Below are 19733 nucleotides of genomic sequence, written 5' to 3' on the forward strand. Positions count from 1 at the left end.
AGGGCGGCGCGGACTGGGCTCGCGCGGCGCCCAACTTTGCCTCTAATGGCTGCAATGATGCCTTTAACTCTCTGAGTGCCGGGACTGCGCACCTGCCGGCCGGGGGTGGGGTGCGGGGCCCTGCCACATCTCTGCTCTCCAGTCCGCTTTTACCCCCATCAGTCAGCTCGGGTTTAGCTGGATCAGATGGCGTTTTGCAAAGAGAGAAGGACAGATTTAGGGTCTCGGCATTTGCTCTGGGGTAGGGGTTAGGGATTTCAGGAGGAAGTTGAGGCATTGTTAAAGACGGAGGAAGAGTGGGATGGGTTGGGAGTGACTTCTTTGGGGAGATGAAAACAGCCCACGGAGGAAAAAGGCGCTTAACCAGTTATTAACTGCTCCAGCTAAAATGATCTTATGCTATTATTTCACCAAAATGTATTGTGAGCAGCTTACAGCCCAGGAGAGGCCATTCATGCAGGCACCAGATCACTCCAGCTGGCGAATGGAAGGCACAAAAAGTACAAAAGTCATGCATTAGAGAATGCTCCAGAAGGAAAAGTCCATAACGCTATGCGTCTCATCTTTTTCATGCTTATACCCATTGCCTGTGTTGCCTCCCTCTCACAGTATTCTGGGTGGGGGAGGGGTTTTGCAAATCATTAAGGGCCTCTTTACAAGATCTATTTTTGTTTTGTTCAGTTCCTTTTGCATAACATTAATTACATAATAGTCTTTAGGATTATGTGAATAGACAATATTTTAGCAGGCTTGCTCTCTATCACACACACACGCACACGCATACACACACACACACACACACACACACACACACACACCTCCAGTAAGTTTCAGGACTTGGAATAAGCCTAGTCATTTACTTTGGAAAAGCTTGAGTTGTCTACTGCATTTTTAAAATGAAGAATCTTAGAAAAGCAAATACACTCAGAAACTCCTATCAGTTCTTGTCCAACTCAACCCTGAGTCAATGAGCTTGCATTTTAAAATTTATTTTCATCAAAAAGCACAGAATAATTTAAAGTATGTTTATTATATTTTCCTATGTAGATAGACAGAAAGTCTTCTTTAGTCATTGGAAAGGTGCATTAGTCTTAATAATGCTACCAGAAACCAATGATGTTTAAATATTTCTATCTTTGAAGTTAAGAGTTTGTGCTTGGCTGATGGCTTTCCTGTCATAAAAAAACTTAACCCTACCACGGCCATAGTATTTTAAAGCACTTGTCTGCTACAGTTGAATGCATCAGAAATTTAAATTATCAAAAAAATAAAAATAAAAATGAAGGTACATGAACTTCATGGCAAAACATTTTATTTTGTGAAAATATAGTTACTCCCATTACAGACAGGCATGGGGAATATTTTACATCTGTTCATGTTTAAGCTAAGCATATCTTGCGTCTTCTTTGCAACCAATATAGAAAAAGGATTTTGAAGTTTGTCATACTTTAAAAAAAAGTCTTTCTTCTGTTCTAACATTTTGTCTTGGAGAAGCTGTTCAGTGCATAGAAGCACAGTGCAGGCAAACGCTCCACAGCAACCAATACTTCTTCAAAAACCAAGCAACATATTGCAGGCATTAAATGCTCATTTGGCAGGTCATCTTCTCATTTAAATGCTATGCCTAACTTGACATGTGGGAAGAGATTACAGGGTTCTAGCTTTCTTTACATCATTCCGCGTAAAGACTAGCTTAATGCCTGACTTCATGATTATCTGCTGTCCAGATAGTTTCCAGTAAGGAGGAAGGGATCCATCATAAACAAGAGGTCTGTGTGAGTCCGTTTAGCAAGGCAGATGGCAGTAGATGGGCAAATTGAATCCGGGAACTGGATAAGTTCAATGGGACAAGTTTGAAAGTGCAAAGAAAGAAAAGAGCGATTATTAGACACACCATCAAAATTCATAAACAAGAAGTGATAGCATCCAGATTATATAAAGAGGGAAGGAGGGAAAGGAGGAGTTGGGAAGAGCAGAAGGAAAGAAAAACTGAAAAAAAAAAAAAAAAAAAAAACCATTTGATTCTTCCAAAAAAAAAAAAAAGTCTCATAGATACCTTGTTTTCAATTTTTCCAGTGTAGATCAATGCTTTTTCTTAAATATCAGTTCCTACTTCTTAAATAAGATAAACAATGCTGGCAAACACCTTCATTCAATATGAAACCTTTACTTTACTGAAGACAAAGTATATGTTAACAATTAAAAATGAGAAGTTTTCTGAAACAGTCCCTTGTAGTATGTTGTGATTTCCAAGATCGGTGGTGAAGTGATTGTAAAGGCCAGCTTTCTGCATCAAGATGTGCAACAAACATTTCCTTCCTTCTTTCTCCCAAAAGATGGGTAATGTGTAGTCTTATAAAAATGACTCAAACTTCTTAATGCCACTTAATATTTTCTATTTTGATTTCTAAAAATGTAAGCATTGTGTTTCCACAGTTCTTTTCTCCCAAGCTCCTGCTAGAGAGGATTATCTGAATGTCTTTCTCCTCAAACATCTTTTATTCCCTTTGAGTCTTTCCATTGTTTTCCATCTGGCTTCTATGTAGGTTGCATTTATGCAGTTTTTGCAAACTCAAAGTTCCTTAACTTTGTCTTTCAAACAGTTTCTTTGCAGGCTTTTGCATAAGCTTTGAGATCTATTGATCACTGAGTCAAAGGGAGAGGAAGGACTAAGAGCCCTCTGGCTAGGGACCATGTAATCTCTTTACCCTAAGAGGTACGCAGGGGGTATTTTCCCATAGTGAACTTGAAAGGATTCCTCACTTTCTGCTCTCATATGCACAGAATGTGTTTACTTTATATTTTACATTATCAGTTCTTTTTAAACTGAAATTTGGAAAAATTTTCAGAATAATTTAAAGACATAAAAATAGACATTTTCTTCACGAATAGTTTTTAAAACGTTTAAAATATCTATGTGCAGAACCAAAGGTTAATCCCCATGGATGCAAGAAGATAAGCCTCCTTCCTTTATGGGCCTTGCTGACATCTCCCAGATTCATTGAGCTGGGTTCAGATGCTTTCCCATCTGCAACCCTGAGGGTGTTCACTATGGTGTTTTTGAACACCTTCTTTGGAGATAATAGAAACTGCATAAGGAAGAATATTCCAGGGTATTAAGAAACATTTTCACTCACAATTTCATGCCTGGATTAATTTATTTCTTACTTGGGAAAATAAAGGAAGTATTGCAAAGCTTAAATGTTACAGTGATATAAAATTCTACAGAGAAATTTTTATTTCAAATGAAGAAAATAGAGTCAACAGGAAAGTCGCTACTTAGAGTTATCAAAAATGGACAATAAAATTTTGTTTTCTACGGAATTATACAAGCCAAGAGCTATAACATTTAAGTTTTCTTGGCATGTGGAAATGGAAAAATATGCTAAAGTTAAGGCTGGATGGTAATGTCAGAAGAAATGTGACTGTCTCTTGCACACGTGCAGCTCACATCATTAGAAACAGAGTCCACTTCTGAAATTTTACAGATTTCAAATGCTTCATGCTGGACCAGTGAGAGCACATGGCTGTAAAGTATGGCAAACTCATACTTTACTTCTCCAAGATGCTAAGATCTAAAATGGGTTTGATTCTACAAGTCATCTGAGAAAAGACCCATATAAACATCATGATTCTTTCTGAGACAAGGTTAACAAGTCACTTGGCATTCAAGACAGTGATAGTTTTCTTTAACATACTTCATGTTGCCTCTTGGGTTGTGCTTTGCAAAGTAAACAGTTTATGCAGAGAGACTAACTGGTGTAATCTGAGCGAGACTAAGCAGGGCACGGATGTCAACTGCCCACTGCACAGCTACGGTTCACTTAAATCCCCCACATAACACACACCCCTTTATCTCTTCCTCTTGTACATGACAAAAATGTAAATTACTTAGATCTGCCTTTTATGCTGGGAAATTCTGTGTAACTTTGCAATTGAAGTTCATAAAGTTAGAATACAAATTATTCATGAGGCCGTCTTATGTCATTTTAGAACTGTAATGTCTGGCCTACAGGCGACCTCTGGAGAAAGCAAAGAACAGAGTCACATTTTCTTTAAAAGTTAATATCAAAACCTTAGCTGCCCTGTACAAAATGTACAGCCCCTCCCATTCTCTCTCTTTCCCTTAAAATTGTCTTATATGAAGATATGTCTGTTAATTTCATTAGCAAATAATTAGCATCTCTTGAAAGCATCTTTAGCTAGCCAAGAGGAAAGGTTAGGATTTTGTGTGTGAAGCTGCTCTCTCTAGAAATTAACTGATAGTTACTAGCTCCAATATTTTTTGTTTTTTGTTTCAAATTTATTAGGTTTGATTAGATACAAGTAACCAGAATATATCTATTTTTGAATAACTTTTCATTATGCTTCTGATTTTTTTTAAGAAACAAAGCAATTTGTAGACATTTAATCAGTCTAACACTCTGAGTATATATTTTATCGAATTAAATGTACATTTTGCATATCAGAGACCTGGCATTAGTTTTTTCCTATATATGTATTAGTTTATAACCTTAACAGGTATTTTAAACTCCTTCAACCTTATTCAATTTCCCTGCAAATAAAGATCCCTGCTTCAGACTGTGCTGATGCAGTGGAATAGGGCATGCCATTAATTATTACAATGTACACCTTACAATGCTAGATTTTCTGATGATGGCCATTCAAACCCAGGTGAGATGCTATACTATAGGAGTATAGTACTTTTAATTTTATTTATCCAATTACTAGAAATGTTGCTCACTTTAAAAACAGTCCTTGGTTATTTATATGTCCTCTTTTGAGAATTGCATGTTCATTTTATTAATGTATTTGTTGAAGGACAGTTTTTGGTGAGTGTGTGTGTGTGTGTGTGTGTGTGTGTGTGTGTGTGTGTTTGTGTGAGTGTGTGTGTGCTTTCCAGTGCTTTATAAATTCTGGTTACTAATGGTGTGTCTGAAGTATAGTTGGTAAAGCTTTTCCAGCACTCTGTGTGCTGGGTGGGTTGTTCCACTCAGCTTCTTTCTCCCATTTGTTCGTCCTTGAAGCTAATTAGTTCATGAGCTATTGGCATACTGATCAGAATGTTCTTGCCTAAACCTATATCTTAACATTCATATCTCATCGTTTCCTCTACTGGTTTTAGCATTTAATGTTTCAAATTAAGGTCTTTTAGTAGAAGGTGGTGGGTACAATAAAACAGACTTGGTTCAAAGATACTTAAATGATAGCTAACACATTACATTCTAATTTAAATAATTAAAACAAAATGTCAAATTTCTGGTAAATACTCATGACTGAAGTTTTATAAAACTCATGTGAAATGAAAGAAGTCCCAATATACTATACAGGGCTCTATTTAGGAGTGTTTTATAGGCACAATCTGAAATACCCCAGAAGCACACTGGAAAAATTATATTCTATTGGTACTGAAGTAACTAAGAATTTTCATAATATGAAGAAAAATCCCCAGAAATTAGGTCAAAAAAAGTAGACTAAATAAAATGTGCTAGGAACTTGAGACTGTATTCAAGAGACATACATAAAAAAGGACCCTTAAGTTTAACTTAGACATATTCAAAAATAGAATTATACTGGGAAAGGGATGCTTATGTGACTTTAGTATAAATGTCACAACACCTGCTCCCATCCCCAGGTAAGTCAAGCCAGAAATGTACTAAATAACTGTTAAGTGATTCTGTTTGATAATGTACTTTATTAAAGTTAAAATGGCCACCAAGAGGGAAAAACAGTGACTCAGATAAGGGGTCTACACTTCATAAAACTTTGACTGCTAGAACTCCCAAAAGTCCATGAGCTAGGTGAATATCATTGAAGTCTTAGGGTGATTAAAATATTGTGAATCCAGTGGAACAGTCCTGACTCCTGGCACCTGCCCCTGTATAGGCACTGAAGTGGCACCTTAGCCTCAGAGCTTAATGTGTTTTTGATGAAAATAGTATAACTGTGCTAGTTTAAGCAGAATGGGAGGGCCTAGATGAATTAAGGATCATGACTGGGAAACTTGCAAGGTCCAAGCTGAAAGACGAAGTAAGGCTGCTTTGAGAGGTCAGGATTCAGCAGTGTGAGGCTATTTGAGGTTGGATGAAAGAAAAGATTGATCCCAGGAAGCCTATTCTATATTCAGACAGTAGGAGTCAGCTCACCTTCTCTTTGGAGAGCCCCCTAGGCCATGTGGGAGTAACTGTGGCTGTCTGAGCTGAATCATCAATTAGTCTTCATAATTGCAAAGAAGGAGCAAAAGCACATTGAATTTAGGGAAATGTGAACACAAGGTACTCAAACTTGGGGGATCTGCATTGCAATTTAAGGAGGTGAGGGAAAAAAATAAACAATGTCGGGGAAGTGCGTCTGCTCTGAATTTGGAGGGCTTGATTGCTAACAGTGGAAATTATGCCTGTTTCTCTTTCATTGTGAGAAGAGAGAGGAAGAGGTAAGAGGAGAGGGAGAAGGAGAGAAAGGGAGCACATTGTGCCACAATTTCACATGTGGAAGTGGGGAGAGAGGAGTAAACAAAGGATATGGAAAAATGACAATGAAGAAGCATGGTAGGTATTCTGCCAACAGATGCTTTCCGAGGATCACTGGTGCACAGGTAATAGGAATATGGGTGAACATTTTGGTGTTTCTGAGTAAGTTTTAGGATGGACGTGCTTAGAAGCTTGGGGAATCATGCTGAGTAAGGATGTAAGATAAGAGTAAGATGAATTAAAGTGAAAACACAGCTACTCTAAGTTTGAGAAGGTGGAAGAGAAGAAGGGGCTAAACCAGGGTCAGAAGAGAAGACAGGATGGAGCTTGTGAAGGAGCGGATAGACTACTGTCGTGGGAGTGGTGGAGTAAAACAGCTTTAAAATACAAAGTGGTGGGGTGTAGTGTCCAAGTGAGTTATTTCTGTGGTGCAACAACTTTAGGAGACAATGAAGTCAACAGCTGAAATATATCAACCTTAGATAAAAACAAATGAACCAATCAACCAACCAACCAACAAATTCCAGTTTGCTCCAATTTCAGAATTTTAAAAGTATCATCCTCATCTGAAGGCTGAGGTAACTAAGTGAGGATAGTGAGACAATGGGTATTTTGTTCAGCGACAAGGTACCAAAAATTAGAAGGACCATCTGAAAATAAAGACTGTTATGTTTGAGACTGAACTATATGGGTTTCAAACAACCACATGTGGCTTAGGTCACTCCATTCCATGTTTCAAATATTTAATCTAGTATTTTGAAGTTAGAATATTTTGAAGTTCTAATTTTTAGAATTTTGAAGTGAGAATTCAGCCATAGTGAGTAAAAGTCCTAAGGGTGCCATGTCATAAGGATGGAATATGTATGTATGTATGTATGTATGCATGCATGTGAGTGTGGGTGGGTGTACATGTGTACATAGGCATGCAAGAGAACAAACGTAATGATGTAGAGAATCTAGTTTACCTTAGTGGAAATAACTGGAAATATACTGTAGGGGACGTGAAAATGTTTAATCATCCTGGGTGATCTAAATTTTGACTATGAATTGTTCTCTGTACACTTTCATCATGAGGAATGAAGGTGACTCTTCTATGCCTTATGCATTAGCTGGTTGGAGAATTTCAAGTGTGTGTGTGTGTGTGTGTGTGTGTGTGTGTGTGTTTGCCTGTGCACATGTATACTCTTTCAAAAAAATGCTTTCTGGACAACTGCATCTTTTTAGTATCAGAGGCAAAAAGAACATCTGTAGACAAACCAGAGTCTGTTTAAATAAGCCTAAATAAAAATTCTTGACACAGCATTCATGATATATGTATGAGAAGAAGATAAAAGCAACAGTTGGACTTTTGTGTTTGATTTAGGTATGTTCTAATAAACATACACAGGTAAATTGGCTTAGAGTAGTTCCAGGGTATGTGGCGGCCCTATTTTTGGTTCTACTGTATCTGAGCATGGTGAAAGGATGTTCTTTTGGGTGTGTTTAATGCCTTAAGTCATGCAAGAATGAATGTTTTCTTTGTGTTCTCTACTTGTGTAGACTGCTGTTACTTTAAAAAATAATCATCCATTCAATTTCTAGTGTCTTCATATCCACACCTACACCAGTAGCAGTTGTGAATAGGTGCACAGAACAACCCCCACAGCACTGCTTGCCTCCAAAGAGGCCTGCTCCAACCTGTCACATACGACTTCACCTTCCTCCCAAGAGGCATACTTCAACCCAGCTGAAATCACAGGCTACCAGATAGAAAAAGGCAAGCCAAAGAATACAATCAACAGAAGCCAATGCAATTTGGCACCATCGGATCCCAGCTCTCCTACTACAGCAAGGTCTGAATACTCTAACACATTTGAAGAGCAAGATTCTGGCCTTAAATTCCCAAATCATGAAGATGATAGAGGCCTTTAAAGAGAATATAAATAATTCCTTTAACAAAATACAGGAAAACACAGGCAAACAGGTAGAAACCCTTAAAGAGGAAACAAACAAATCCCTTTAAAAAATACAGAAAAACAATACAATAAAATAGGTAAAGGAAATGAATAAAGCAGTCTAAGACCTAAAAAAAAAAAATGGAACTAGATGTAATAAAGAAAACACAAATGGAGATAACCGTGGAGATGTAAAACCAAGGGAAAAGAACAAGAACTACAGACACAAGCATTACCAACAGAATAAGGAAGGACAATCTCAGGCATAGAAGATGCCATAGAAGAAATAGATACATCAATCAAGGAAAATGCAAAATTTAAAAGGTTCCTAACTCAAAACATCCAGGATATTTGGGACACCATGAAAAGAATATACATAAGAATAATAGGAATAGAAGAGGGTGAAGATTCTGAGTTCAAAGGGCCAGAAAACATATTTAACAAAACCATAGAAGGAAATGTCCCTAACTTAAAGAAAGAGATGGGCATAAACTTACAAGAAGATTACAAAACACCAAACAGATTAGACCAGAAAAGGAATTACTCTGCCACATAATAATCAAAACACTAAGTATATAGAACAAAGTAAGAGTATTAAAAGCTCTAAGTGAAAAAGGCCAAGGAACATAAATGCAGACCTATCAGAATTACACCTGACTTCCCAACAGATACTCTAAGAGCCAGAAGATCCTTGATAGATGTCTTACAGACCCAAAGAGACCACAGATGCCAGCCCAGACTACCCAGCAAAACTTCCAACCACCATAGATGGATAAACCAAGGTATTCCAAGATAAAACCAAGTTTAAACAATACCTTTCCACTAAGAAGTTAAACTCTACCAACACAAATAACCCAGTTGACCCATGGGAAGTGCCACTATTAGTAAAATGTGACCTTGTTGGAGTAGGTGTGGCCTTGTTGGAGGGAGTGCATCACTGTTGGGGTTAGCTTTGAGGTCCTGTACTAAAGCTCCACCCAGTACACAGGACAGTATCTTTCTGGCTGCCTTCAAATCATGATAAAGGACTCTTGGCTCCTCCAGCACCATATTTGCCTGCAGGCAGCTATGCTTCCCACCATGCTGATAAGCCTCTGAAACTGTAAGCCAACCTCAGTTAGATGTTTGCCTTTATAAGAAAAAATAAGGGGGGGGGGGTACAGAACTGAATAGAGAATTCTCAACAGAGGAATCTTGAATGGGAAGCACTTAAAGCCATTAGGAATATTCAAATCAAATGGACTCTGATATTCTACCTCATGCCAATCAGAATAGCTAAGATCAAAAACTCAAGGGACAGCACATGTTGGAAAGGATTAGAGAACAAGAACACTCCTCCATGGCTAGACGGATTGCAAAAGACAGTCACTCTGGTAATCAATCTGGTGGTTTCTCAGAAATTGGAAATATTTCTTACTGAAGATCCAGCTATATTGCTTCTCAGTGATATATACCCACAAGACATACCTCTATATCCCAAGGGTATGTGCCCCACTATGTTCAAAGCAGCTTTATTCATAATATCCAGAAACTGGAAACAACCCAGATGTTCCTAAAGTGGAGAATGGATACAGAAAACATGGTTTATTTACACAATGGAATAGTATTCAGCTATTAAAAACAATGACATTATTAATTTTGCATGGAAGTGGATAGAAGCAGAAAAAAAAATCATCCTGAGTATGGTAACTCAGATGCAAAAAAAACATGCATGGTATTTACACTGGTAAGTGGATATTAGCCATAAAGTACAGAATATCTATGATAAAACCCACAGACCCAAAGAAATAAAAAGAAAGGCCCAAGTGGGAATGCTTGAATCCCACTTAGAAAAGGAATCAAAATAGTCATAGGAGGCAAAAGGAGGGAGGAAACTAGGTGGAAGAGAGGAGGGGATGGAAAGGGAAGTCAGGATCAGAAATTGGGAAAGACTGGAGAGAGACCAAGAGGGTCAGAGAATGGAAATCTGCAGTTGCCAGGAGTGTAAGGGGAGAATCTCAAGGAAACCGCAGAGGCCTGGAATAGGGGAGGCTCCCAGGAGTCAATGCAGATTACCTTAGCCAAGATGTCTAACAAAGGGGAAATGGAACCTGAAGATGACACCACCTGTGGCAAGGTAGCATGTCCAGTGGGGGGATAAGATACTAACACACTTAGAAAGTTTTCGACTGAAAATTTGTCCTGTCTAAAAGAAATGCAGTGATGGAGCAGAGACTGAAGGAAAGGTTAAACATTAACCTGCCCAACCTATCCCATGGACAAGCACCAGTCCCTGATTTTATCGATGATACTCTGTTATGCTTGTGGACATGATCCTAGCATAATTGTCCTATGAGAGGCTCTACCCAGCAGCAGACTGAAACAGATGCAGATACCCACAGCCAAACAATGGATGGAGGTTGAGACACTTATGGAAGAGTAGGGAGAAGAATTGAACACCCAGAAATGGATGGGAACCCCACAGGAAGACCAACAGAATCAACTAATCTGTACCCCAGGGAGCTATCAGAGACTCAACCACCAACCAAAGAACATGCATAGTCTGGAAGGAGACCCCTGGCACATACATGGCAGACACAGAGCTCAGTCTCCATGTCTTCCTTGTCTGGCCTCAGTGGGAGGAGATGTAGCTAATCTGGTGGAGAATTGATGGTTCAGGATTGGGGCTTGGGGATATCCTGGGAGGAGAAGAGGTGGAGAGATGGGGAAAGGGACTTTGGACTTTGGGAGATAGGGACATGTTGGAAGTGCAATGTTTGGGATCTAAAAAAAAAAAAAAAAAAAAAAATAGCCAAAACCAAACTATTTATGTAAAANTGAGTTCCAGGATAGCCAGGGCTATACAGAGAAACCCTGTCTCAAAAAAAAAAAAAAAAAAAAAAAGGCTAGATTTTATGTAAATGATCAGTTGAAGAGCTTTTGATTAATTGGTAATTGATCAATATGATGCCTTATGGAAATAAAAGAATAAAAGAATATCTGTCCATTAAATTATGATATACAGGGAAATGACTCAGGTAGACTGTTATTTAATACCGATGGAAGACATTAACATTTCTAAAAACAATAATGCTAGCTAAAATAGCCTTCATTTTAGCAGAGAAAAACACTACTTAACATGGTGCAAAAATCACCATTCATAAAGAGAAGGATTAATACATTTGAACTCCATTTAGTTTATTCTATTCACCTAAAGACACCATTAATTAAGTAATAATGATAGGAGTTTAGTGTCTGAAACACCAATAACCGATAAATATTTCATATTCAATACAAAAAGTATTAATGTTAATAACAAAAGAAGACAACTTAAAAAAATTACTTTCATTCCCAGACTCCAGGGAAGCAAGAGGCTCCCAGGACCCAACAGTGATGACTTTAGCCAAATTACCCAACGATGGGGAGATACAACCTGTAGAGACCACCTCCAGTAGATAGGCATGGCCCCCTGAAATGCTCCTGTCAAAAGGAAAGACAGGGACAAAAAAAAAAAAATGGAACAGAGACTGCAGGAAAGGCCATCCAAGAGACCACCCCACCTAGCAATCCATCCCATCTGCAGACACCAAACCCTACACTACTGCTGATGCCAAGAAGCACTTGGCAACAGGAACCTTGTATGGCTGTTTCCAGAGAGGTGCTACCAGGACCTGACCAATACAGATGCAGATCCTACATCCAATCATCTAACAGCCCAGGGACCATAATGGAAGAGCTAGGGGAAGGGCTGAAGGAGCTGAAGGGGATTGCAGCCCCACAGGAGAACACTATCAACTGGCTGGACACCCAGAGCTCCCAGGGACTAAACCACCAACCAAAGAGTGTACAAAGAGGGATCCATGGCTCCAGATACATATGTAGCAGAGAATGGCCTGTCTGACATCAATGAGAGGGGAGCCCCTTGGTCCTGTGGAGGCTCAATGCCCCAGTGTAGGGGAATGGTAAGGCAGGAGTGGGTAAGTGGTTGGAGGAGTATGGGCTTGTGTAATAGAGGTTGTCCACAGAGATCTCTGGCCAGGCCAGGTGTGAGGGTTCAGGCAAAGGAGAGAGAACATGAGCAGGGAGAGGGAATCGCCTCCGCCGCCTCAGCTGCTGCAGCTGCCTCCACCTCAGTCTCCACTGCTGCTTCAGCTTCAGTTGCTCCAAGAAGCTGCACCAGTCCCTCTGTGCTGAGTCGGGCCAGGCTGAGCTGGTACCAGGCTGACTAGCCAGAGAGGAGTGTGGGGAGCTTCTGGTGGCAGTTTTGGGGAGAGCAGATCTCTTCCCCAGGCGCTGTCAGAGTTACAGCGCTTGTGACAGAAGCTCTCAGAGACAGAGTAACTCTCACACACTTTATTCCCTCTGGACAGGCTCCTTACATACAGTTTTGGGGTGGGTCACCGTCTGACAATAGGTACTTCCTATTGGTTTGGTCTGAGGGCTTGGGGATACCTTATCTACATGTGGGAGGGCTTGGAGAACTGTTCCTATGTGACTGAAGGCCACAAACCTATCTATGGGGGGATATGGTGACTCTACCTATGTGACAGGGGCCTGGTGCCCAGGAACAGAGTACCCCTTCAGGGTCTTTGACTGTTTCGAGTCTTAGCTCAACTGCAACCAGACTACCTTTTATAGCCCACTGCCCCACATAGGAACACCTTCGTAGAGAAAAAGAGGAGAGGAGAGAGGCAGGATGGGATGAGGGGGTTGTGGAGGGGTAACTGGGAAGGGGTTAATGTAAATCAATAAAATGATTAATAAAACAATTACTTTCATTATTTTACAAGATCTTATCTTTTAGTCAATGAATACCTTAAAAGGTGTTTTGTCATTTTGTTAATTACTAAATGCAAATAAAAATACAGTGATATGTCAGAGCACTTTATAACGGTCAAATTATCTATCATCTATCTATCTATCTATCTATCTATCTATCTATCTATCTATCTATCTATCTGTCATTATCTATCTATCTATCATCTATCTATCTATCTATCTATCTATCTATCTATTATTATCTACCTATCATTATCTATCTATCTATCTATCTATCTATCTATCTATCTATCTATCTATCTATCTATCTATCTATCTATCTATCTAATCTATCTGATCTGAGACAGGGTTTCTCTATGTAGCCCTCCTATCCTGAAACCAGGCTAGCTTTGAACTCACGGAGATTCCTTTGCTTCTGCCTCCTGAAGGCCCCCTTATGCAAGAAAGGGTTTAATGTAGCTCACAAGTTCAGGTGATGGTCTATGGTAGCAGAGAAATCAAGGTGGGAAGAATTTTAAAGGCTTTAGCCAGGTCCCATCCATATTCAAGATCACAAGCAAATGCTTACATACTTTTTGTTGCTTGCTTGCTTGTGCTTAGGTCAGTTTCTGTACTGACACAGTCAGGATGCCCCTGCCTAGAAAACGGTGCCACCCATAATGAGTTAGGTTTTCTCACATCATTAGTTTAAAACACTCTTATATAGATATGCCCACAGGCTGATGCAATGTCGATTGTCTCATTGAGACTCTCTTTTCAAGTGATTCGTGGTTGTGTCTGTATGGTCTATGCAACCAATGCCATAAAGTCACACCATGTGACAAATCTCATGTGAGGGATTTCTTGGTGCAGGGGTATACAGAGGATCCATACCTCTGGATGAGGATAGAGGGAAGAAGAGAGTGTGGAGAGGAGGGGCTGGCCTTTTATAAGGGGGTGTAGCACATGAGCAGGGAGGCTATGCAACCCTAGGCGACAGTGGGAATATATTGTATTATTATATTATATATTATATATCTTGGCAGCTAGTAATAACCTTGCTGTTGCCAGGTCCCTGGGGCAGGTGGTGGAGATGCTTGATTGCTAAAAGTGTCAAGTTGACAGATAATCTAAATACCTCATTTAATATCGAGTTAGTCTGTATCTGAAGTAATTTGGGGGCTCTTAAGCAACCTGGTGGGAATAGTACAGATTTGGTGCCAGTTTTTAATCACAATTAATTTAATAATAATCATAAGAATTTAATAAGAATTTAAGAATTCACAGTAGAAATTTTAATAGCTCAAAGTAGAAAATAAAATCGAAGTCTATCTATAGTAGAATATCAAATGGATTACTGTGCATTAATACAATAAATTATGAAATAGCAAAGAAAATTAAGAAATTTAACTACAAAATGAATAAAGCATGTAAGCATATTGAACATTGTGAGTCAGACACAGAAGGCTGTAAAATGGATAGTAGTATTCAATAAAATTTCAATAACTGGTTGATCTGTGTTAGAAACTAGTGTTGGGAAAGAGAAGAAGGTTATATGGTACAAGGCTTAAATAAAGATGACCTTATTCTAATTTTGATGTGGGTGTGTTCTACATGGTGATCTATTGATGTGGACATCAATTTTTCAGATATTTAAAAATAAAATATATGGGAAGAAGTTACAAATCAGCATTATTAAGCTTATATTACTAAAAAGTGATTTTAACTAATTCCCTCAGTCATACTTACAACTGTTCTTTTCACAGTAATAAAAGAGGACCTTCCCTGTTTCTGCTTGGGTCACTTCATAGTTTCCATTGTTACTATTTCTAACACTTGTCAGTTGCCTGAAATCTCCGTGCACAGGCTTCTTCCTTTGTGTGTACAAATACCTTCTGCTGACATAGCGAATGTTAAGTAGCGGCAACTGCAGGAAAAGTTCTTTCACTTTGTCACAAAATGCACAAACTTACCTACATAGTTGAAGCTCTTATTTTTAGAAGGCAATCTTATTAGTAATGACTAAATTTTATGTGTGATAAAACCCACTGATAACAGTGTCTCAAGCAAGGGGGTGCTTTTCTTTGTCCTCTATCTATCTTCCACATATATAGTACGTGAGGTCCATGGTGAAAGTTAACATGAAAGTCTGCTCATTAAGCACTAGAGTGGGTGAGTGTGTCCCTTGTCCTCTTGTCTCAGGGAGGCCACTGTACCAGACACATGTAAGAGGAAAGGACAAACCCAGAGGCAAGCAGCAGGCTTGTGTTATGTATGCAAGCGTGTCCTCTAGATAGGATTTGAGATGTTCTAATTTTCTATAATACATGCTACACAGATAATGTTCTGGCCACATTTTTCTTCCCATCTGTCCTCCTGGGACAAGATAGAATAATAGATTTAAACAACCAGTTGTGCTGGCACATGCCTTTAGTTCCATCATAGGAAGGTGGATCTCTGAGTCAAGGCCATTCTGGTTTATAGAATGAGTTCTAGGACACACAAGCCTATACAGAAAAACCCTTTCTCAAATATAATATTAAACAAACACACAAACAAACAAACACATAAATAACATCTTTTAAAGCTTTTTTTCTCTCTCCCTTGCAATGTGCCTTACTGGATGGGCAGCCCTCTTCACTGCAGTCAATGCCTGCATCCAGCAAAGGACCACAAAAACATCACTATTCATTCAACACAGTCTGGACAGGGCCAACAAATTTTACTGACAAAATTTTCAAAAAAGGTGACCAGAAAGTTTTCTTCCAAAATAAAATGAGTGGGTTTTCTTTCAATGCCTTATCTGACCTGACCTTTCGATATAAGTGACTGTGATGGTCACCTCCCACTTGCCCATTTTCCCCTTGATCAATAACAGTCAGGGTCTGCCATTTCCCTCCTGCTTCTTTGTCTGCCCTCATACTCACTTTTTGCAAATTCTCTCTTTATGTCCTCCATTCAGTGCAAGCACTGTTACAAACTCTATTCCTTGCCATCTTCTCTCCATTTTTTATTCAGTTCTGAACAATCTCGGCCCTTATGGTTCCAGTCACACCATTGACAACGCACAGACACAGCGTCCTCCATACAATACAAAACACTTTTTTTTTTTTTTTTTTGCTTTATGGAAAATTTGTTGCAACTCTCTAACCACACATTATTCTCTCTCTCTCTCTCTCTCTCTCTCTCTCTCTCTCTCTCTCTCTCTCCCCCCCCCCTCTCTCTCTCTCTTGGTTTTTCGAGAGAGAAGGTTTCTCTGTTTAGCCCTGGCTGTCCTGGAACTCACTTTGTAGACCAGGCTGGCCTCGAACTCAGAAATCCACCTGCCTCTGCCTCCCGAGGGCTGGGATTAAAGGCGTGCACCACCATGCCCGGCTGCATTATTTTTTCTTTTCAACATCTTGCTCTGCAGGTTCCTTCGCCCTGGAAAAAGCCTTGAAGTTCTTCTCTTCTGTGATGCCTCTGGCCTTTTCCTTTTTCCTTTTTCCTGTTAGCTGGGTGGCCAATTTAAGTTCTTCAGCAGAACTATCTCCCTTCTTTGGAGCAGAAGGCTTCCTGGGGAAAAGTATGAGCTTGGAGCAGTACTCCTTCAGGCATACAAGTTGACCTGTAGTGAGTCAACGGATTTGATTCGCCTCCTTGGGTGCTGATGGTGCGAGTTATTTTCTTGTGGATACCAGCCACCCTGAGTTTCTTTAGGCTTAAGCCTCTGCCTACCCGGATCTTGTTGTAATATCTAACTGTAGGGTACCTCACGATGGGCCTGATGGGACCGGATGTGGGACGAGGGACAATGTGGTGTGCTTTCGCCTGCCGGGCCTTGCACCTGCAGAACTTGTGTGCCGGCTGGTTGAACCAATTGTCTTCTTGCAGCTGCCAAGCCTTGTGAAAGTGGGGTTTCAAGATCATGCCATTCTGGCTGGGTGCCATGGTTGCCTCCTGTACTAGAGAATGGCTGAACAGAAAGGACAAAATATCATTCTTGAAGTCTAGAGCTGTCAGGTAAAAATTTATTACATTAATATCTCCTAGACACACCAAACTAAATATACGGTTTTTTTTTTCCTTTTCTTACAACCTTAGCAAAGCAGTACTCATTTTTTACGTCCTAATTCATTTGAGCTATTGTCAATTCTTTTTTTCTTTTCAGTAAGGAAACTTTTGAATCCTCCTGTTTGCAAACTGAGAACCACCCACATTCCAGAATCAGGTGCTTCCCCTATTCCCTAGTGATCCAGCATCAGCAGTCTCATCATCACCAGCTGCTAAATGCAGCATAATTCCACTGTCATTGTGCATTGCATATGCTCCCGATGTATATGTGCCATATCTTTTAAAGTCCCTGCGTTCATGGGTTACTCTCTCTTTATCTTCCATAGGAAGCCTTTTCTATATCCATCTCAACACTCAATAAATCTCTCCACTGAGGTCTGTTACCTCATGTGACTTTGTGGCATTTGTCCATCTTCCAATTGCTGGAAAAAAAATCCTAGCACCTTCTGTTTGTTTTACCTCTTTCCCAAGTTAGTGTTTATCCTACTTTGGATTTCAGTACCTTTCTTGTGCATCATCACCAGTTTGCTTACATCTTTTACCTGGATGGCAGCATAGCCTTTGGACATACTTTTGTTTCATCAGTCTTGATGAAGCTACTCACTGTCCTTCCCACTAATCAGTAATAAGCTATTTTCAAAAGTACAAACTGTATTTTTTTATTCTTTCCACAAGGTCATTAAAATAATTTTTCTAACAGTATGGGAAGGATACTTTGTAAGTAGGTTCCTGCTTGTTTCATTAGTCTTATCTGTTGTACTGCCATAGAAGTTTATGTTATGTTTCTCTTTCATGTCTATAAAACAACTATTTCTTGTTAGTGTATAGGATGTTTTCCTCTTTCTGAGCACCATGTTATCTCATTCCTCTTTTGTAGATTTTACAAGGTTATACTAATTCAGTGTAAAGTTATGTTAATTTCTTGTCAGGAAATCCTCACTAATCCATTGTATTAAATATGTCCGTTCCATGATCAAACAATTGTACTGTTTATAATTAATAAAACTTAGTTATGTTTGTTAATTGGTTATTAAATTTTTGTCTTTCATGACACTCTTTTTGATTTGTTTATTTACAAGTTGAGTTGCATTAATTGCGATATCTAATGCTGTGTCTGTCAGTTTTAAAACTTGTACCTATGAAGTATTAATGCATATAACACATTAAAACTGAGCACTGAGAACCTGAATATAATTTTGTTCAATTTTTCTACCATTGGTGAAACAAAAACCTGCTTGCCTAAATAATTAAACTTGTTTAAATCTAATATTGTTGCTTCAAGAAATTTTAGAATATATCTTGCAGCATTAAAAGATATAACTATGCAAAAGGAATTCAACAGAAAAGTAGTATTCCTATGATTAACAGTAGAAATCTATCTATCTATCTATCTATCTATCTATCTATCTGTCTATCTATCTAACCACTCTCAAAAGTTGACTCAAAAAGTATAATACTTGGCCTTTCAGAAAACCAGGTAGACTGTCAGAAAAGAAACCTATTTCACCGCATAATAACCAAAACTACTAAACATGCAGAACAAAGAAAGAGTATTAAAAATTATGAGCGGCCAAGTAACATACAAAGGCAGACACATTAGACTTACTCTTGACTTCTCAACGAAGACTCTGAAATCCAGAATCATACTTAAAAAACCTATACACAACCACATTTGAATATCTAAAAAAGTTAGATAATTTTATTTTTAGGTACCACCTACCAAAATTAAATTATGTTCAGATAAATAATTTAAATAGACCCATAGCTTCTAATGAAAGAGAAGCAGTTATTAAAAGTTCTCCCACCCTTCATAGCCTGTGGTAAGATGGTTTTAGCACAGCATTAATTCTACCAGTCTTTCAAAGAAGAATTAACACAAATATTCCTTCAACTATTCCACAAAATAGAAACAGAAAGAACATTGCACAACTCATTTTGTGAGACTCAGTCACCTATCCTTATACCCAAACAACATAAAGACAAATGAAGAGATACACACCAGATTCCCCAAGGAATATAGGTATAAAAATACTTAAAATACTTTCAAACTACATCTAAGAACATATAAAAAAAGATGATTGTTCAATATTATGTAAATCAACAAATGCAATCTATCATATTAAGAAGCTAGAAGAAAAAAAATCCACCTAATTATCTCATTAGATGCCAAAAAGGTCTGTGAAAAAATTTCAGCACCTTTTCAAGATAAAAAAAAATCTGGAGAAATTAGGTACTCAAGAAGTATGTCTAGAGCTGAGCATGATGGCGCACGCCTTCAATCCCAGGAGGCAGAGGCAGGTGGATTTCTGAGTTTGAGGCCACCCTGATCTACAAAGTGTGTTCCAGGACAGCCAGGGCTATACAGAGAAACCTTGTCTCGAAAAACAAAACAAACAAACAAACAAACAAACAAAAAGTATGTCTAAACATACTTTAATATAGCATATAACCAATATTAAAATCAGAGTCAAGATGAGGTTGCTCATTCTTTACAAATCTACTCAATATAGAACTTGAAATACTAGCTAGAACAATGAGA

The 19733-nt window shown here is 38.8% G+C and overlaps 1 pseudogene; it reads right to left on the bottom strand.

Moving 5' to 3' along the window:
* Positions 1-16521: 16521 nt before the first annotated feature.
* Positions 16522-17071, bottom strand: LOC110330865 (annotated as a pseudogene).
* Positions 17072-19733: the final 2662 nt, after the last annotated feature.

Source organism: Mus pahari, chromosome 13 (genome assembly GCF_900095145.1).
Source record: "Mus pahari chromosome 13, PAHARI_EIJ_v1.1, whole genome shotgun sequence".
In the NCBI taxonomy this organism is placed as follows: Eukaryota; Metazoa; Chordata; class Mammalia; order Rodentia; family Muridae; genus Mus; species Mus pahari.